General features: G+C 50.4%; 1 protein-coding gene across 1 annotated transcript in view; it reads right to left on the bottom strand.

The window, feature by feature from the left end:
* Positions 1-19323, bottom strand: part of HELLS (helicase, lymphoid specific) — a 73695-nt gene extending 54372 nt beyond the window's left edge. Inside the window, exon 1 of the mRNA XM_075130662.1 lies at positions 19304-19323. The gene's annotated coding sequence lies outside the window, so the exon portion shown is untranslated. The remainder of the gene's footprint in view (positions 1-19303) is intronic.
* Positions 19324-21784: the final 2461 nt, after the last annotated feature.

Genomic DNA, 21784 nt, shown 5'->3' with positions numbered 1-21784 from the left:
CCATCACCCCCACCGCCTGCCGGGTCCTCTGCCCCATTAACCCCTTCCGCACCGTCACCCCCACCGCCTGCCGGGTCCTCCGCCCCATTAACCCCTTCCGCACCGTCACCCCCATTGCCTGCCGCGACCTCTGCCCCATTAACCCCTTCCGCACGGTCACCCCCACCGCCTGCCGGGTCCTCCGCCCCATTAACCCCTTCCACACCGTCACCCCCACCGCCTGCCGGGTCCTCCACCCCATTGACCCCTTCCGCGACACCACCCCCACCGCCTGCCGGGTCCTCCGCCCCATTAACCCCTTCCGCACCGTCACCCCTACTGCCTGCCGGGTCCTCCGCCCCATTAACCCCTTCCGCACCGTCACCCCCACCGCCTGCCGGGTCCTCTGCCCCATTAACCCCTTCCGCACCGTCACCCCCACCGCCTGCCGGGTCCGCCGCCCCATTAACCCCTTCCGCATCGTGACCCCCACCGCCTGCCGGGTCCGCCGCCCCATTAACCCCTTCCGCACCGTCACCCCCACCGCCTGCCGGGTCCTCTGCCCCATTAACCCCTTCCGCACCGTCACCCCCACCGCCTGCCGGTTCCTCCGCCCCATTAACCCCTTCCGCGACATCACCCCTACCACCTGCCGGGTCCGCCGCCCCATTAACCCCTTCCGCACCGTCACCCCCACCGCCTGCCGGGTCCTCCGCCCCATTAAGCCCTTCTGCACCGTCACCCCCACCGCCTGCCGGTTCCTCCGACCCATTAACCCCTTCCGCGACATCACCCCTACCACCTGCCGGGTCCGCCGCCCCATTAACCCCTTCCGCACCGTCACCCCCACCGCCTGCCGGTTCCTCCGCCCCATTAACCCCTTCTGCACCATCACCCCCACCGCCTGCCGGTTCCTCCGCCCCATTAACCCGTTCCGCACCGTCACGCCCACCGCCTGCCGGGTCCTCCGCCCCATTAACCCCTTCCGCGACATCAACCCCACCGCCTGCCGGGGCCTCCGCCCCATTAACCCCTTCCGCACCGTCACCCCCACCGCCTAACGGGACTTCCATCGCATTAACCCCTTCCGCACCGTCACCCCCACCGCCTGCCGGGTCCTCCGCCCCATTAACCCCTTCCGCGACATCACCCCCACCGCCTGCCGGGTCCTCTGCCCCATTAACCCCTTCCGCACCGTCACCCCCACCGCCTAACGGGACTTCCACCCCATTAACCCCTTCCGCACCGTCACCCCCACCGCCTGCCGGTTCCTCCGCCCCATTAACCCCTTCCGCACCGTCACCCCCACCGCCTGCCGGGTCCTCCGCCCCATTAACCCCTTCCACACCGTCACCCCCACCGCCTAACGGGACTTCCACCCCATTAACCCCTTCCGCACCGTCACCCCCACCGCCTGCCGGGTCCTCCGCCCCATTAACCCCTTCCGTACCGTCACCCCCACCGCCTGCCGGGTCCTCCGCCCCATTAACCCCTTCCGCACCGTCACCCCTACCGCCTGCCGGGTCCTCCGCCCCATTAACCCCTTCCGCACCGTCACCCCCACCGCCTGCCGGGTCCTGCGCCCCATTAACCCCTTCCGCGACATCACCCCAACCGCCTGCCGGTTCCTCCGCCCCATTAACCCCTTCCGCACCGTTACCCCCACCGCCTGCCGTGTCCTCTGCCCCATTAACCCCTTCCGCACCGTCACCCCCACCGCCTGCCGCGTCCTCTGCCCCATTAACCCCTTCCGCACCGTCAACCCCACCGCCTGCCGGGTCCTCCGCCCCATTAACCCCTTCCGCGACATCACCCCACTGCCTGCCGGGGCCTCCGCCCCATTAACCCCTTCCGCACCGTCACCCCCACCGCCTGCAGGGTCCTCCGCCCCATTAACCCCTTCCGCGACATCACCCCCACCGCCTGCCGGTTCCTCCGACCCATTAACCCCTTCCGCACCGTGACCCCCACCGCCTGCCGGGTCCGCCGCCCCATTAACCCCTTCCGCACCGTCACCCCCACCGCCTGCCGGTTCCTCCGCCCCATTATCCCCTTCCGCACCGTCACCCCCCACCGCCTGCCGGTTCCTCCGCCCCATTGACCCCTTCCGCACCGTCACCCCCACCGCCTGCTGGGTCTTCCGCCCCATTGACCCCTTCCGCACCGTCACCCCCACCGCCTGCCGGGTCCTCCGCCCCATTAACCCCTTCCTCACCGTCACCGTCACCCCCACCGTCTGCCAGGACCTCCGCCCCATTAACCCCTTCCGCACCGTTACCCCCACCACCTGCTGGGACCTCCGCCCCATTAACCCCTTCTGCACCGTCACCCCCACCTCCTGCCGGTCCCATTAACTCCCTCCACATACACACCCTGCCTTCCAGGGCCAGCACCCCATTAACCCCTTCCAGACCACCACCTGTTGGGGCCTTCACCCCATTAACTACTTCCGAGACATCATTCCCCGCACTGCCCACTGGGGCCCGTGCCCTATTGACCCCTTTAGCACTACCCCCCCGCCACTCCCCCCTGGGACCACTGCCCCATTAGTCTCTTCTGCAACGTCTTCCTCCCCACCCCCTTCACTGCCAGCTGGGGGCATTGCCCCATTAATCCCTTCCACACCACCACTGCCTGCTGGGCCTACTATAAGAACAGCCAGACTGGGTCAGACCAAATGTCCATCTATTCCAGTATCCTGTCTTCCAACAGTAACCAATGCCAGGTGCCCCAGAGGGAATGAACAGGTAATCATCAAGTGATCCATCCCCTGTCACCCATTCCCAGCTTCTGGCAAACAGAGACTAGGGGCACCATCCCTATCTATCTTGGCTAATAGCCATTGATGAACTTGATGAACCATTGATGCACCATGAATTTATCTAGTTCTTTTGAACCCTGTTATAGTCCTGGCCTTCACAACATCCTCTGGCAAGGAGTTCCATAGGTTGACTATGCGTTGTATGAAAAATAACTTCCTTTTGTTTGTTTTAAACCTGCTACCTATTAATTTCATTTGCTGATCCCTAGTTCTTGCGTTATGAGGAGTAAATAACACTTCCTTATTTATTTTCTCCACACCAGTCAAGATTTTATAGACCTCTATCATATCCCCCCTTAGTCATCTCTTTTCCAAACTGAAAAGGCCCAGTCTTATTAATCTCTCTTTATATGAAAGCCATTCCATACAAGAAGATATTTTTGTTGCCCTTTTCTGTATATTTTCCAATTCCAATATATATTTTTGTGATGGGGCAACCATATCTGCACGCAATATTCAATATGTAAGGGTACCATGGATTATATGGGGCAATATGATAGTTTCTGTCTTATTATCTATCCTTTTCTTAATAATTCCCAACATTCTGTTCGCTTTTTTGACTGCCGCTGCACATTGAGTGGATGTTTTCAGGGAACTATTCACAATGACTCCAAGATCGCGTTCTTGAGTGGTAACAGCTAATTAAACCCCATCATTATATATGTATAGTTGGGATTATGTTTTCCAACGTGCATTACTTTGCATTTATCAACATTGAATTTCATCTGCCATTTTGTTGCCCAGTCACCCAGTTTTGTGAGATCCTTTTGTAGTTTTTCTCAGTCTGCCTGGGACTTAACTATCTTGATTAGTTTTGTATCATCTGCAAATTTTGCAACCTCACTGTTTACCCCTTTTTCCAGATCATTTATGAATATGTTGAATAGAACTGGCTCCAGTACAGACGCCTGGGGGACACCACTATTTACCTCTCTCCATTCTGAAAACTGACCATGTATTCCTACCATTTGTTTCCTATCTTTTAACAAGTTACCCGGGGTGAAAGTAAGTTAGAGGACTTACCGGTATGCCGGAGTCCTGAGCAGTGGGCGTGGCCTCAACCGGAAGAGGCGTGGCCTTACCAGGAAGAGGTGGGGCCTTAAATCTCCGGGCCCTGTAAATCTTGATTTAAAGGGCCAGGGCTCCAGCTGCAGTAATGGCAGCTGGGAGCCCAGCACCCTTTAAATCACCCCCGAGCTACCAGCTGCAGAGGTGGCTGGGAACCCCATGGCTCAGGGGAGATTTAAAGGGCCCAGGGCTCCAGCTGCCGCTACTGCAGCGGAGCCCCAGGCCCTTTAAATCACTGAGGAGCCCTGGGGGCTCCCAGCTGCCACCGCTACCCTGGGGCTCTGGGCTCTGGCAGAGCTTTAAAGGGCCTGGGGCTCCACTGTGGTAGCAGCTGCTGGAGCCCCGAGCCCTTTAAATCCCTGCCTGAGCCCTGCAGCCCGAGCCCTGGGGTAGCGGCAGCCGGGCTCCGTCGGGGATTTAAAGGACCCCGGGGCTCCAGCCACCGCTACTGTCCCAGCCCTTTAAATCCACTCCAGAGCCCCGCCGCTGCTACCCCAGGGCTTCGGCAGCAGGGCTCCGGCGGGGATTTAAAGGCCAGGGGCAGTTGCGGCTGCTGGAACTCTGGGGCCCTTTAAATCCCCACCAGAGCCCCCCCCCACCCCTACCCCAGGGCTCGGGCAGCAGGGCTCAGGCGGGGATTTAAAGGGCCATGGGGGGTAGCAGCGGCTGGAGCTCCGGGGCCCTTTAAATCCCTGCCAGAGCCCCGCCGCTGCTACCCCATGGCTTCGGCAGCAGGGCTCAGGTGGAGATTTAAAGGGCCAGGGCGGTAGCAACGGCTGGAGTTCCGGGGCCCTTTAAATCCCCGCCGTAGCCCTGCTGCTGCTACCCCAGGGCTTTAAATTGCCCTCTGGGAAAGCTGGTGCCGGTACGGCACACCGGCTCTTACTGGTACACCGTACTGGGCTATACCGGCTTACTTTCACCTCTGCAGTTACCGATCCATGAGATTCCATCTTATCCCATGATAACTTACTTTGCTTGAGAGCCTTTGTCGAAGGCTTTCTGAAAATCTAAGTACACTATATCCCCCTTGTCCATGCTTGTTGACCCCCTCAAAAATTCTGGTAGGATGATGAGGCATGATTTCATTCTACAAAAACCATGTTGACTCTTCCCCAACAAATTATGTTCATCTATGTGTCTGACAATTTTGTTCTTTACTATGGTTTCAACCAGTTTGCCCAGTACTGAAGTCAGGCTTACCAGCCTGTAATTGCCGGGATCACCTCTGGAGCCCTTTTAAAAAATTGGCATCATAGTAGCTATCCTCCCGTCATTTGGTACAGAAGCTGATTTAAATGATAGGTTACAAACTACAGTTAAAAGAAAAGGAGGACTTGTGGCACCTTAGAGACTAACCAATTTATTTGAGCATAAGCTTTCGTGAGCTACAGCTCACTTCATCGGATGCATACTGTGGAAACTGCAGAAGACATTATATACACAGAGACCATGAAACAATACCTCCTCCCACCCCACTCTCCTGCTGGTAATAGCTTATCTAAAGTGATCACTCTCCTTACAATGTGTATGATAATCAAGTTGGGCCATTTCCAGCACAAATCCAGGTTTTCTCACCCTCCGCCCCCCCCCCCCCCCCCCACAAAGTCACTCTCCTGCTGGTAATAGCCCATCCAAAGTGACCACTCTCTTTACAACGTGTATGATAATCAAGGTGGGCCATTTCCAGCACAAATCCAGGTTTTCTCACCCTCCGCCCTCTCCCCCCCCACAAACTCACTCTCCTGCTGGTAATAGCTTATCCAAAGTGACCACTCTCCTTACAATGTGTATGATAATCAAGGTGGGCCATTTCCAGCACAAATCCAGGTTTTCTCACCCCCCCCCCAAAACACACACACACACAAACTCACTCTCCTGCAGTTAGTAGTTCTACAATTTCACATATGAGTTCCTTCAGAACTCTTGGATGTACTGAATACCATCTGGTCCTGGTAACGTATTACTGTTTAGTTTGTCAGTTTGCTCCGAAACCTCCTCTAATGACACCTCAATCTGGGACAGTTCCTCAGATTTGTTACGTAAAAAGAATGGCTCAGGTTTGGGAATCTCCCTCACATCCTCAGCCATGAAGACCAATGCAAAGAACTCATTTAGTTTCTCTGCAATGGCCTTATCATCCTTGAGTGCTCCTTTAGCATCTTGATTGTCCAATGGCCCCACTGTTTTTAGCAGGCTTCCTGCTTCTTATGTACTTAAAACATTTTTTGCTATTACTTTTTGAGTCTTTGGCTAGCTGTTCTTCAAATTCTTTTTTGGCCTTCTTAATTATATTTTTACACTTCATTTGCCAGTGTTTATGCTCCTTTCTATTTTCCTCACTAGGATTTAACTTCCACTTTTTAAAGGACGCCATTTTGCCTCACACTGCTTCTTTTACTTTGTTGTTTAGCCATGGTGGCACTTTCGGGGTTCTCTTACTATGTTTTTTTAATTTGGGGTATACATTTAAATTGAGCCTCTATTATGGTGTCTTTAAAAAGTTTCCATGCAGCTTGCAGGGATTTCACTTTTGGCACTGTACCCTTTAATTTCTGTTTAACTAACTTCCTCATTTTTGTGAAGTCCCTCTTTCTCAAATTAAATGCTCTAGTGTTGGGCTGCTAATGTATTTTCCCCACCACAGGGATGTTACATTTAAGTGTATTGTGGTCACTATTACCAAGCAGTCCAACTATATTCACCTCTTGTCAATGTGGGGATAGTTGAAATCTCCCATTATTATTGAGATTTTTATTTTTATGAAGCCTATGAAGCCTCTAATCTCCCTGAGCATTTCACAGTCACAATCACCATCCTGGTCAGTTGGTCGGTTATATATCCCTACTGCTATATTCTTATTATTAAAGCATGGAATTACTATCCATAGAGATTCTTTGGTAAAGTTTGGTTCATTTAAGATTTTTACTTCATTTGATTCTACACTTTCTTTCACATATAGTACCACTTCCCCATCACCGCCCCATTAATTCCTTCTGCACCCCTCCCCCCACTCCCTGCCAGGGCAACAGCCCCATTAACAGCTTCCACGCCATCACCCTCCCACACACTTCCTGCTGGGACCATCATTGCAATAACTCTTTCCATGCCACCCCGCCCTCACTACCCACTGGGGCCACTGCCTCATTAAGCACTTCCATTCCATGACACCCCCCAAATTCCACACCGCCACTGCCTGCCGGGGCCACCACCACATTAACTCCTTCCACACCAAGCCCCGCCCCCCCAGGGCCACTGCTCCATTAACCCTTTCTACACCATCACTCCCACTGCCCACCAGTGCCACTGCCCCATTTACCCCTTCCATGCCACATCCCCTCCCTGCTGGCTGGGGGCACCTCCCAATTAACCTCTTCCGTGCCACCCCCCCACCTGCCGGGGCCACCCCCCCATTAACCCCTTCCACACCACCACTGCCTGCACCCCATTAACCACTTCTGAACCATTACCCTGCCCGCCCGGGGCCTCTGCCCCATTAACCGCTTCCACACCACCACCCCACACTGCGTGCCGGGGCCACTGCCGCATTAACCCCTTCCATGCCATCATCCCCCACTCCCTGCAGGGCCCATCTCCCCATTAACCTCTTCTGTGACATCACCCCCACTCCCCACTAGGGCCACGGCCCCATTAACTCCTTCTACGCCACCCTCTCCACTGGCCCATGAGGCCACCACTCTATTAACCCCTTCCACAGCACCATCCCCCCACAGCCTGCCGGGGCCACTGCCCCCATTAACCACATCTGCTCGAACACCCCCACTGCCTGCCAGCACCACCACCCCATTAACCCTTTCAGCGCCATTCCCCCTCTCTCCCGCACTCCCCACTGGTGGCACCTCCCCATTAACCCTTTCTGTGCCATCCCACCAATGCCTGCTGGGGCCACAGCCCTATTAACCCCTTCCACACCATCACCTCCCCACCTGCCAGCTGGGGCCACCGTCCCGTTAACCACTTCCACACCACCACCCCCACTGCCTGCCAGGGCATGGCCCCCTTAAGCCCTTCTGGGCCAGCAAGCCCCCACTGCTCCCCATTAACCCCTTTTCCCCCACTGCTCACCAGGGCCATTGCCCCATTAACCCCTTCCGCACAACCCCCCACTACCTGTCAGAGTCATCACCCCATTAACCGCTTCTGCCCCATTTCCTCCCTAAACTGCCTTCCAGGACCACCGCCCCATTAACCCCTTTCGCACCACCCCCATGGCACTCTGTGCCTCAAAACAGTACACTGGAGTCCCCATATTCACCAGTGTCATATGCTTATGCTTTGTTTAATATAACATATTATTATTCAGATATCATATGAAAAGTTATGATCTGCTGAAACCCATCGTTCTGCTCAAGTGTTTATATCACTAGTATGTAGAGTTATGAAATTGTGCTCTATGGTTGTTACTGAAATATGCTGTACATTTGCTAATGGCATGCAAAGGATTCTGCTCTGGTGGGTGTCGACCATCAATCAGCTATGTGACTCAACTATGCAAACACCACACTATGGGATTGGGAACTGCTCTATCACTATGATGTCGGGGTTGCTTGTTCACTGCAAAAGCCCACCAGGGCATGCCTAGGCTAGTGTGTGCCAGGCATATGGGCCAAGGGTATAAAGTAAGGAACAGTTGCAGCATGAGGGGGCCTTTCTCCTCCCCCACCTATGCTGGAAACAACCATGACACCAAGAAGATGAAGATCATCAGAGGAGACTGGCTCAGGCTTCAAGGGGGAACTCTGAGCATTAAGAACTATAACATCCAGTGCGGTAAGAACATTGCTTGATCTAAATACTGTCTAGTGTGATAAGGCTTAAGATTTAGATTGTGCACATATTTTTATTTTCTTTGGTAACCATCTCTGTCCTTTTATGCCCTTATAATCACTTAAAACCTATCTTTGTGTAATTAATAAACCTATTTTATATTTTACCTATGTAACCATTCTGCTAGGTGGAACTGGCAGCGAACAGGGCTGGGTTCAATATCTAGGGGTTCCTTTCCATCAATACCACACAGAACCGGCTCGAGCCCCAATCCAGTCACCTGGGAAAATTACACACCACTCCTGGGTGCCTCTGAGAGGCGATACTTCCCCACTCAGAAGCACAGAGTCTGAGTGTCGAAAATAATTTTTTAATGAAAGGAGGGAAGTCACCTGACATTAATTTGGAAAAATTCCACAAGCAGGATTCATAACCATAGAATTGCGAGCAGGACACCCACCTCAGAGTGCATGGGGCAGTGCCTCCCGCCTCATGTTCTTGAGTTCTACAACTAAAAGTTCCTTTTCTGTGCCCCTCTGTGCTCCCTCACCACACCTCACTCACAGGGTTCAGAGGCGCATCTATGTGAGTTCACCTCCCACCCGGGGAAGAAGGCACCTTGCTTGCTCCGCCATCTGAGCACTTGCTTTGGCTGGCCTCCCTGGCAGCCACTGCTCCTTGCTGCCTGACCACTCCACCAGCCGTGGTTCCTCTCCGCTGGCCATCCCACCAGCTGCTGTTCCTCTCCGCTGGCTGTCCTGCCAGCCACTCATTCTGCTCACCACCTCACCAGCCACTCCGCCAACCGACTGTCAGTCACCTTCTGCTGTCACCTGCCTCTCTGCTGTAACCTCTGCACATCAGTCTCTTAGTAATTTTCAGCTCTTAGGAGGCTGGGCAGAAACACAGTCCCACCACAACTGATTTCAGCTCTGATTGAACATTTAAAACAACAAAGAGGCTCCTATGAAGCCTATTTAGCTCTTTCTTTGAACAGTGTGCTGGGGAGGGGGGGACACGTTAAACCAGTCCGGGGACCCAAAGAGAGAGAGAGAGAGAGAGAGTCCACACCTCCTGGCTGGGATACCTGTCCTTACCTCTCTTACTTTCACAGGGCTTTGGCATTTGAGCCCCTGGCTTAACAAGGTCCTTTGAGCTGAGGGTGATCCCTTCATTGGTACCAGTTAAGCACAGTTCTGCTCCCTTTCATTCATACAATAATGACAACACACTGATTATAGAATTTCACTACCCCTGCATTCAGAAGTGATTTGTAACCCAAAACTAGGCAAAGTTGATTATTTTGAGCAACACCACTCTATCTGCTGGATATCTAAGCAGAGCAGGTGTGTTTATGTAAATAGAGTTTGTTCCTGAAGTCTCTCCCCCCAACCCCAAGCTAGCTGTCAGGGGAGAATTCATTCAGATCCTGCTTACACCTAAAACAGCGTATTTTGCCTGAAGTGCTTGGGAATTCTCAGCTCAGTTACAAAGGCATGTATGTGTCCTCTCCACATGGAGATGGGGCAGTCTGTGTTATAAATTTACACCGATCAGGCTCCTGCTCAGCACAGGATGGTACTGCTCTGGGGTCCTAGGCTGGGAAGCTGGGGGGAATTGGCTGGAGCCTCTCTGCTGTTGGTTCATGAGTGGCTGGGAGAAGCATACATGTAACTCAGCTGGGTGTGTCCCTGCCTATGGATGGCTGTATAAGTGCAGGACCTGGAGAGGTTTGTAGTTTGTCACAGTATCACAGTGTGAGAGGGAGCCCCGGTTGGTAAAACAGAGGGCTCAGTGGTACCTCAGTTACAGGTTGCACCCTAGGGAACTCCTCACAGTGACACAGCGAGCAGGGTGAAATGCACAGCTTGTTGTTCTAAGGGAGATTTGCACTTCATACACTGTTGTAGAGATTTTAAGAGATTTTAAGAGTGGTGGCTGAGAACAGTCAAAGAGAAGGTTACTGGTTTGTTATTTTCTGTTTGCTTATTTCAGAAAAGGGAAATGGGGACAGAAAAGCAGCAAGATGAGTGAAAGCAGTGAAGCAGTTACAAAGCTAGAGCTGTTCAGACTGCAGGCAGCAGAAAAAGAGAGAGACTATGCCTGGTCTACACTAGGACTTTAGGTTGAATTTAGCAGCGTTAAATTGATGTAAACCTGCACCCGTCCACATGATGAAGCCCTTTATTTTGACTTAAAGGGCTCTTAAAATCGATTTCCTTACTCCACCCCTGACAAGTGGATTAGCACTTAAATCGGCTTTGCCGGGTCGAATTTGGGGTACTGTGGACACAATTCGACAGTATTGGCCTCTGGGAGCTATCCCAGAGTGCTCCATTGTGACTGCTCTGGACAGCACTCTCAACTCAGATGCACTGGCCAGGTAGACAGGAAAAGAACCGCAAACTTTTGAATCTCATTTCCTGTTTGGCCAGTGTGGCAAGCTGCAGGTGACCATGCAGAGCTCATCAGCAGAGATGACCATGATGGAGTCCCAGAATCGCAAAAGAGCTCCAGCATGGACTGAACGGGAGGTACGGGATCTGATCGCTGTATGGGGAGAGGAATCCGTACTATCAGAACTCCATTCCAGTTTTCGAAATGCCAAAACCTTTGTCAAAATCTCCCAGGGCATGAAGGACAGAGGCCATAACAGGGACCCGAACCAGTGCCGTGTGAAACTTAAGGAGCTGAGGCAAGCCTACCAGAAAACCAGAGAGGCGAATGGCCGCTCCAGGTCAGGGCCCCAAACATACCGCTTCTATGATGAGCTGCATGCCATTTTAGGGGGTTCAGCCACCACTACCCCAGCCGTGTTGTTTGACTCCTTCAATGGAGATGGAGGAAACACGGAAGCAGGTTTTGGGGATGAAGAAGATGATGATGATGATGAGGTTGTAGATAGCTCACAGCAAGCAAGCAGAGAAACCGCTTTTCCTGACAGCCAGGAACTGTTTCCCACCCTGGACCTGGAGCCAATACGCCCTGAACCCACCCAAGGCTGCCTCCTGGACCTGGCAGGCGGAGAAGGGACCTCCGGTGAGTGTACCTTTTAAAATACTATACATGGTTTAAAAGCAAGCATGTGAAAGGATTAATTTGCCCTGGCATTCACGGTTCTCCTGGATGTACTCCCAAAGCCTTCACAAAAGGTTTCTGGGGAGGGCAGCCTTATTGCGTCCTTCATCGTAGGACACTTTACCACTCCAGGCCAGTAACACGTACTCGGGAATCATTGTACAACAAAGCATTGCAGTGTGTGTTTGTTGGCGTTCAAACAACGTCCATTCTTTATCTCTCTGTGTTATTCTCAGGAGAGTGAGATATCATTCATGGTCACCTGGTTGAAATAGGGTGCTTTTCTTCAGGGGATACTCAGAGGAGCCTGTTCCTGCTGGGCTGTTTGCCTGTGGCTGAACAGAAATGTTCCCCGCTCTTAGCCACGGGGAGGGGGGAAGGTTGAGGGGGTAGCCACACAGTGTGGGGAGGCAAAATGCGACTTTTTAACGAAAGCACATGTGCTATGTATGTAATGTTAACAGCAAGGTTTACCTTGAAAGAGTGTAGCCACTGTTTTTATAAAATGTGTCTTTTTAAATACCGCTGTCCCTTTTTTTTCTCCACCAGCTGCATGTGTTTCAATGATCACAGGATCTTCTCCTTCCCAGAGGCTAGTGAAGATTAGAAAGAAAAAAAACGCACTCGTAATGAAATGTTCTCTGAGCTCATGCTGTCCTCCCACACTGACAAAGCACAGACCAATATGTGGAGGCAAATAATGTCAGAGTGCAGGAAAGCACAAAATGACCGGGAGGAGAGGTGGCGGGCTGAAGAGAGTAAGTGGCGGGCTGAAGAGAGTAAGTGGCGGGCTGAAGACAGGGCTGAAGCTCAAATGTGGTGGCAGTGTGATGAGAGGAGGCAGGATTCAATGATGAGGCTGCTGGAGGACCAAACCAGTATGCTCCAGTGTATGGTTGAGCTGCAGCAAAGGCAGCTGGAGCACAGACTGCCACTACAGCCCCTGTATAACCAACCGCCCTCCTCCCCAAGTTCCATAGCCTCCACACCCAGACGCCCAAGAACGTGGTGGGGGGGGGGGCCACCGGCCAACCAGCCACTCCGCCACAGAGGATTGCCCAAAAAAAAAGAAGGCTGGCATTCAATAAATTTTAAAGTTGTAAACTTTTAAAGTGCTGTGTGGCATTTTCCTTCCCTCCTCCACTACCCCTCCTGGGCTACCTTGGTAGTCATCCCCCTATTTGTGTGATGAATGAATAAAGAATGCATGAATGTGAAGCAACAATGACTTCATTGCCTCTGCAAGCAATGATCGAAGGGAGGAGGGGAAGGTGGTTAGCTTACAGGGAAGTAGAGTGAACCAAGTGGCGGGGGGTTTCATCAAGGAGAAACAAAGAGAACTTTCACACCATAGCCTGGCCAGTCATGAAACTGGTTTTCAAAGCTTTTCTGATGCATACCGCGCCCTCCTCTGCTCTTCTAACCGCCCTGGTGTCTGGCGGTGCATAACCAGCAACCAGGCGATTTGCCTCAACCTCCCACCCCGCCATAAACGTCTCCCCCTACTCTCACAGATATTGTGGAGCACACAGCAAGCAGTAATAACAGTGGGAATATTGGTTTTGCTGAGGTCTAAGTGAGTCAGTAAACTGCGCCAGCGCGCCTTTAAACGTCCAAATGCACATTCTACCACCATTCTGCACTTGCTTAGCCTATAGTTGAACAGCTCCTGACTACTGTCCAGGCTGCCTGTGTACGGCTTCATGAGCCATGGCATTAAGGGGTAGGTTGGGTCCCCAAGGATAAATATAGGCATTTCAACGTCCCCAACAGTTATTTTCTGGTCTGGGAAGAAAGTCCCTTCCTGCAGCTTTTGAAACAGACCAGAGTTCCTGAAGATGCGAGCGTCATGTACCTTTCCCGGCCATGCCACGTTGATGTTGGTGAAACATCCCTTGTGATCCACCAGAGCTTGCAGCACTATTAAAAAGTATCCCTTGCGGTTTATGTAGTCGCCGGCTTGGTGCTCCAGTGCCAAGATAGGGATATGGGTTCCGTCTATGGCCCCACCACAGTTAGGGAATCCCATTGCAGCAAAGCCATCCACTATGACCTGCACATTTCCCAGGGTCACTACCTTTGACATCAGCAGATCTTTGATTGCGTGGGCTACTTGCATCACAGCAGCCCCCACAGTAGATTTGCCCACTCCAAATTGATTCCCAACTGACTGGTAGCTGTCTGGCGTTGCAAGCTTCCACAGGGCTATTGCCACTCGCTTCTCAACTGTGAGGGCTGCTCTCATCTTGGTATTCATGCGCTTCAGGGCAGGGGAAAGCAAGTCACAAAGATCCATGAAAGTGCCCTTACGCATGCGAAAGTTTCGCAGCCACTGGGAATTGTCCCAGACCTGCAACACTATGCGGTCCCACCAGTCTGTGCTTGTTTCCCGAGCCCAGAATCGGCGTTCCACAGCATGAACCTGCTTCATTAGCACCATGATGCAAGCATTGGCAGGGCCCATGCTTTCAGAGAATTTTGTGTCCATGTCCTGATCACTCACGTGACCGCGCTGACGTCGCCTCCTCGCCCGGTATTGCTCTGCCAGGTTCTGGTGCTGCATATACTGCTGGATAATGCGTGTGGTGTTTAATGTGCTCCTAAATGCCAAAGTGAGCTGAGCGGCCTCCATGCTTGCCTTGGTATGGCGTCCGCACAGAAAAAAGACGCGGAACGATTGTCTGCCGTTGCTCTGACGGAGGGAGGGGCGACTGACGACACGGCTTACAGGGTTGGCTTCAGGGAGCTAAAATCAACAAAGGGGGTGGCTTTACATCCATGAGTATTTCAGGCAGGACTTCACGGAGGGTTCCAATAAGAAATGGTGCACCTAAGTTATTGTTCGTATTGGAACAAGGAGGTTAGTCTGGCCTCTGATTGATACATGGCTAGATTTACCTCGCTGCACCTTCTCTGTGAGTGACTACAGCGTGACCTAGAGGAATGAGTCCCCTAGACAGGGGAGGGGGGGAATCAAATGAGTACAAAACAAATCTGGTCTATTTCTTGTTTTGATCCACTCTATCTATCTTTTACATCTTTGGCTGGCAGCAGACGGTGCAGAAGGACTGCATGCCATCCACATCTCATGGCTGCTCAGCAGAAGATGGTACAATATGACTGCTAGCCATCCTCATCTCTTGTCTGCCCGGCAGAAGATGGTACAATATGACTGCTAGCCATCCTCATCTCTTGCCTGCCCAGTAGAAGATGGTACAGTACGACTGCTAGCAATCCATATCGCCTGCTTGCTCACCATAAGACGGTTCAATAGGACTGACTGCAGGACTAAAGAGAATGACCTGGTCAAGTCACTCCAAATTTAGTCCCTGCGCCCATGTCTGCCCAGGCGCTCCTGGCCGACGTGGCCAGGAGCACCTCGGACATGATGATGACGGCTACCAGTCGTATTGCACCGTCTGCTGCCACAAGGCAATGGGTTGCTGCTACTGTGTAGCAATGCAGTACCGCGTCTGCCAGTACCCAGGAGACATACGGTGATGCTTACCTGAGTGGGCTCCATGCTTGCCGTGGTATGGCGTCTGCACAGGTAACTCAGGAAAAAAGGCGCGAAACGATTGTCTGCCCTTGCTTTCATGGAGTGAGGGAGGGAACGGGGGCCTGACGATATATACCCAGAACCACCTGCGACAATGTTTTAGCCCCATCAGGCATTGGGATCTCAACCCAGAATTCCAATGGGCAGCGGAGATAGCTACCCACAGTGCAACGCTCCGGAAGTCGACTCTAGCCTCGGTACTGTGGAAGCACTCCGCCGAGTAAATGCACTTAATGCACTTAGAGCATTTTCTGTGGGGACACACACACTCGAATATATAAAACCGATTTCTAAAAAAACAACTTCTATAAATTCGACCTAATTCCATAGTGTACACATACCCTAGGAGCACAAGTTGAGACTGAAAGAACTGGAGGTAAAAGAGAAGGAAGTAGAGGCAGCCGGAGAAGCCAAAGCCCAGAAGCAAGCCAAAGAGGCTGCGGAGATAGCACACCAGAGGACTATGGAACTGAAATGACAAGAAACTGAGGAAAGAGAGAGTGAAAGCAACCATTGGACTTACTAGAAAAGCAGAACCAGAAACCACCCCTCCCGCCACCACCACCACTAATTCCCACCTTTCCAAAAATCCACAAATGGGAACAATTGTGTCCTGCATACACCAAGATCAGCGATGTTGCAGATTATTTCACTATCTTTGAGAGGCTGTGTGTGATTCACCAGATTCCTGATGACACGAAAATCCCCACTTTGATTGCCAAGTTATCTGGTGAATCTCTGGATATATTCAATGAAATGCCAACTGAGGATGCTTAAGATTATTGTAAATTCAAAGAAATGGTTTTGAAGCAATTTCAGATTACCCTGAAACATATAGAGTAAAATTTAGAAATCTTAAGGGGGTTCTGACATGAGTAAAGGGGAATATGTAAACAAGATGAAAGATTTGGTAGGAAAGTTGGTGAGGGGAAAAGGGGTTACAAGCTTTGAAGGACTATTTGACCTGGTTCCTCAGGAACATTTCCTAAGCATATGTAAAGATGATGTGAAACAGTTTCTATGGGACAAAAATGTGAAAACTGTGGATGAGATGGCTTCTCTAGATGATGCCTTGGAGCAAATACAGGCATCTATTATGGATAAACCACATAAAGGGAGGTTTAAAGGGAGGGAAGCAGGGTTCTGTTTTACTCCTTGGAGAAAGAGGGTGCCTGGGAGTCTGGGCACTCACCACCCCAAAACCATTCCTCTCTACTCGCTGTCCCAAATCTCCTGTGAAAACAGAGGAGCCCAAAAGATGCTATCATTGTAATTCTACTGACCACCTGAGGAATAGATGCTCTGTACTAGGAGGAAGCAGGCAACCAATAGCTCATGACAATTCTACTGTCCTCAACACAGAAAACTCCCAGGTGATTGAAACATATCCTATTGGTTTTGTAAGATTAGCCTCTGCAGAGCCAGAGAGGAAACACATAAAGGCTGTCAGGATTAATGGCAGGGCATATTTTGGGTGGGAACATACAGATGCTGAGATTTCTGTGGTCCAGTGGAGTATAATTCAGGAAGGTGACCTACTACCAGGACAGATGGCAGAGCTTTTATTAGAAGGAGTTTGCAGGATTTATTCAGGATGCCTTTGGTGAAAACATACATAGAAATTCGGGAGTTTAGAAAGTTTATTGGCAGCAGGGGTGGTGGACGATAATCCTATTTTCATACTAATTGGCAAAGATTTTTTCTGTGTGGCTCAGGCTGTTAAGGTGTTGGCCTGCAGCAAGAAGGAGCATTCTGCAGGGACCCCAGAGGGAAAGTGTAAAGTGCCAGGAACTGCTGAAGGAGTGGGAGAGAGTCTTCTTGATTTCTATGCAGCAGGGGGAAGCAGCATGCTTCCAGGTGTGGGGATGGTTGAGACCAGCTCTTGCACTGTAGCTGAAGGCAACAGCACCTCAGGAAGGGAGGGGAGTATTGTGCCTGTCAGTGAGACAACTGTCCAGGCTGTTAGCTATGAGCCCTTCACAGCTGAACAGGGGATAGATCCTACTGTAGAGAACATATAGGGATGTGTCTTAGAGGGGGGCCCAGAGGAGGAAACTGGGGAAGGAATAGTGGGAGTACAAGAATGTCTCCACAATGATCACATGGGAGAGGATGCCCAGGATAGAATGGCTGATTCAGCATCTGTGCACTCGGGCACCCAGCCTGTGTCTCAGGTTTTGAAAGGAAACTGTGTAACTGATCTCCTGGAGGGGAGCAGTCACACAGTTGACCTCTTGGGGACAGAGAAAGGGGTGACAGAGGGTACCCTAACCCAGGTCTGAGTTTTTCAGGACACTGGTCCTGATAAGCTTTTGGAAAGTAACTGTGTCTCTTTAAACCAAGATGCAACCCTAGTGCCTGTGATAATAGAGGGAAGGCTGCTGGGAAAAGGTGCATTTGGGTAGCCACTATTAGCTCAGAGAGCACAAATCATAACCCTTTAGGAAAAGGAGGTGGGGAAGGTCTGAGTGCTGGGAGTGGGAATCACAGGGTAACCCCAAGTAGAGAGATGGATTTTTGGCACATGTCCTGGGGTTGGGAGACAGCTCCGCCCCTACTGCCTGCCAGGGCCACCGCCTCATTAACCACTTCTGCCCCATCACCCCCGCTGTCTGCTTGGGTCACCTTCCCATTATCCTCTTTCGCCCCATCCTCCCCTCCACTGCCTGCAGGGGCCATTTCCCCACTAACCCCTTCCATGCCATCACCCCTCACTGCCCGCTGGGGCCACCACCCCATTAACCCCTTTTGCCCCATCTCCTGTCCGGCCCACCAGGGCCATCACCCCATTAACCCCTTGTGCACGTTCACACACCCCTGCTCACCAGGGTCATCAAACCATTAACCCCTTCCACCTCGCAGATACCACTCTGCTCTGACCCACCAGTTGCCATCATACCGTTAACCTCTTCCGTAGCAAATATAGGCAAACATACACTAGAACAATCAAGGGAATTTGCAGAGCCATAAAGACTTGGGCAATAAATTATGACTCAGAATCTCTCAAGAACATTATTCCTTGCATCAGCAAGGCCCCAATCCTGCAGGCACCTCATAGCAAGGTTGGGGCATGACTCCAAAAATCCCTCTTTATACTAGGTGAAGGCCCAGCACAAGGAACCATGCTAGCTCTATGTTGGAAACAAACAGCCATTACATTAATAGAATCATAGGAAAGTAGGGCTGGAAGGGACTTATGCACTGACACATGGTGCAATACAGCTAGACCATCCCTGATCGCTGTTTGTGCCCTACCGTTTCCCCCCACGGTACTTTGGACAGTACCATATCAGTGGCCACTGTGGGCCTTCATGATTGTCGCTGTGCTGCACTCCACAGCCACTCAGAACGTCAATGACTACAGGGACAGTGCACAGATCCTCTGACTCCAAACTGTAGGTCTCCATTATTTGAATCCATTGGCTAGCTCTAACCATTGTCAGGATCTAGTATCAATCGAGCTGTTCTGATTCAATCCAGGAGAGGGCAGCAGGACACTTACACATTAGCCAGATCAGTGCAAAAAGCTTAACACCCCCCTTGTGCCTAATACAGCGTAAGATTTTACAAACACCAATCTCCCAAACAAGCAGTTATACAAACCATCTTTCCCCATGTAAAAAAAAAAAAGTCAAATAATGACGATGTTGCTGAAATTATGTTGCTGAATAACAAGTCAATGTCTCTTCACATTTGGATGCCTTCAGTGCATTTGAAGTTGCTTTGCAGTGGTTTGACTGACAAGATGAAAGTGCTGGTGGGCACCAGACTACAACATCTGTGCTGCACCTACTGCAGCTGTGTGAAATGTTCAGCTTTATGAACTCCTCAATCCCCAGTTACTTCATAACATAGGAGTTTAATGGTATATAGTTCACAGTATGAACACTTAAACCTAAGACGATTAACACCAGCAGTCAAAAGGATTTAAAGATGGCTAATTGCTTGTAATTTCTAGCTCCCCACTGTCAAAAATAGATACTGCTGAGTATTATTGCTATTAAACTTACCAGAGCTGCTGGAGGAAGAACAAATTTGGTATTAATGAAGGGTCCTTGTGTTCAGCTGCAGCACATTCTTCCCATACCTCCAGGCCTTCGGGGAACATCCTGGATGCTGTAATGTAGCTCAGGGAAAGGTGGTAATGCTGCTTTGCCACACATAATTCAGATGCTAACAAGAGAGCCATTTGTCAGGTCTATTGCCCTGAGGGTCTCAGTATGTTACAGAGGAAAGGTTTAAAGGGATGAACCTGAACTTTTAACAAAGACACTGCTCTGTAACTTTCCCAAGAACATTTTATCAACCATGCTGTAGTTTAATAGTTATTTTGGGGGCTCAAATCTCTTTTCCATTTTTCCCATATTTAATGAGTCACCTGAATAGGGGGCACTGCAATACACAAACAACAACAATAATAATAATTTAAATGTCTATAGCACCTTTCAATCTGTAAGATCCCAAAGCACTTTCCAAATTCTACCGTCAGAGTACAGCATCACTTTTCTTACTATTGAAGTGCAGCCATGCCCAGGGCGGAATGTGGTGGCTGGTGAAGCAATTCCAAACAACAGTTTAGGGCAGGAAGTGAAGGTGAAGGTCCAACTGAAACTGCAGGGGAATTTAGGGAAGCGGAATATAACTGTGTGAGTTGATGGCTGTGGCCTTAGGCCCCAATGTTAACAGTCCTATTTTTATGAAAACGGCCATCAGATCTTTAATGGCCAGAAAATGTAATGACTCAAAACACAGTTTACATCTCATCTGAGAAACAGAATTTCCAGTATAACATATTATACCCACCCTACCACACCCCTCTTTCTCTACACCCACGTTATTTTGTAACCTCATCAAAAACAATTTCTGGGACTGCAAGACATGTGCCAGACTTCAACAAAGACTTTGCTTCATGCACTCCCTGCTGCTCTCCCGACCCATTTGTCTAGACATGGGTCTCATGCTACACATTCATCTCATTGGCTTCAAGACAACTATTTGTCCCTGGAAAATGGGGTTTGCAGGTTGAGGCCCTCCAATTGGGAGTTCTTTGGGGCAGGGACATTGTCTTCTTGTAATTGTGGGTCAAATACTAAGAAGCATTAAATGATCAAATAATAACTAATGAGTGATAGCAGTAACACTTTGCTTGTGTACTGCTCATGCACCTCGTCTCCATGTAACTTGCAGCAAAAGACTCCCTGTTTTGAGTGTGCCCTTTAGAGAAATATCTCAGGCAAATGCTCCTAGACTGCTTGGCAGTGGGTTAGTACCTGGAATACATAGCATGATCAGCATTTAACATACCACAAGTGGAAACCTACTAAGGGAGTATGTATCAATTTCATGCCCAATCTTCCAGGCAAGCACACTTAATATACTGGTTTGGTGCATGTGATTAAGCCCTCTCCTGCCTCCTGTGAACAGTCCTAGCAAATCATCTGCAGGCTGTAACTTCTACTCAACAAGGTCTCCTTTACAGCAGGTGGTAGGGACTTGACTTTTGGTACTGAAGGGTCTCTGGTTCAATCCCCACTAATGACCGTGATGGCTGTATGTGTGTGGTCACCGTTTTTTATAAAAAGAAAAGGAGTACTAGTGGCACCCTAGAGACTAACCAATTTATTTGAGCATAAGCTTTCGTGAGCTACAGCTCACTTCATCGGATGCATCTGATTAAGTGAGCTGTAGCTCACGAAAGCTTATACTCAAATAAATTGGTTAGTCTCTAAGGTGCCACAAGTACTCCTTTTCTTTCTGCGAATACAGACTAACACGGCTGCTACTCTGAAACCGTTTTTTATGTTGTGGCAAAATGCCAAAGGACACTTGAGATTGAGGGGAGAGCTCTGACCATTTGAGACCCCATCAAGTACAGTATGCCACCTCCAGTGCCCATTGCCTTATGTTTCAGAGGAAGGTGAAAGCCACTCATAACACACCTAGCTATTTATGCAATGTAATGCAAGGTGCAGGGCAGGGAACTTGTTGGCAAGAAGAAAATGACAGTAAAGAAAAAGAGATAAAAGTCAGCAACAAGCAAGTACTGTGAACAAAGACACACCTGTTCTCAGGTAAGGCAAATGGGTGCTGCTAAGTCACAAAACTCCCGGATCCTTGTCTTTGAAGTTTGCCTGTCAATCTGATAAGTGACACAATGAGAATTTGTGTGTTGCTTCATCGTGCTCTTCTAGAACTGGTTTTCCTAGCCAACCATCACCATAGTAGCTATACACTGTGCTAACGAAAATCTGTGAATTTGCAGCAGGATGATTTTAATGTTGGGAGAGAAATGAGTGAGACAGAATCTTTCTTTCTTGCCTTCTTTATTCACAGTATGGATGCAAGCTTTCCTCATCTTGAGCAAAGATAGCCAAACCAGAAAGATTCCAAAGGGATTTAAAACTCCTGAGCCAGTTCATTACTGGCAGAATTCCATTGGCTTCCATGGAGATTCCACCACCTCCCTAGGTAACGCATTCCAGTGTCTCACC

The sequence above is a fragment of the Caretta caretta genome, chromosome 7 (assembly GCF_965140235.1).
Source record: "Caretta caretta isolate rCarCar2 chromosome 7, rCarCar1.hap1, whole genome shotgun sequence".
NCBI classification, from domain to species: Eukaryota; Metazoa; Chordata; order Testudines; family Cheloniidae; genus Caretta; species Caretta caretta.
The sequence above is the reverse complement of the archived record's forward strand: the minus strand, read 5'-3'. Positions and strand labels throughout refer to the sequence as shown.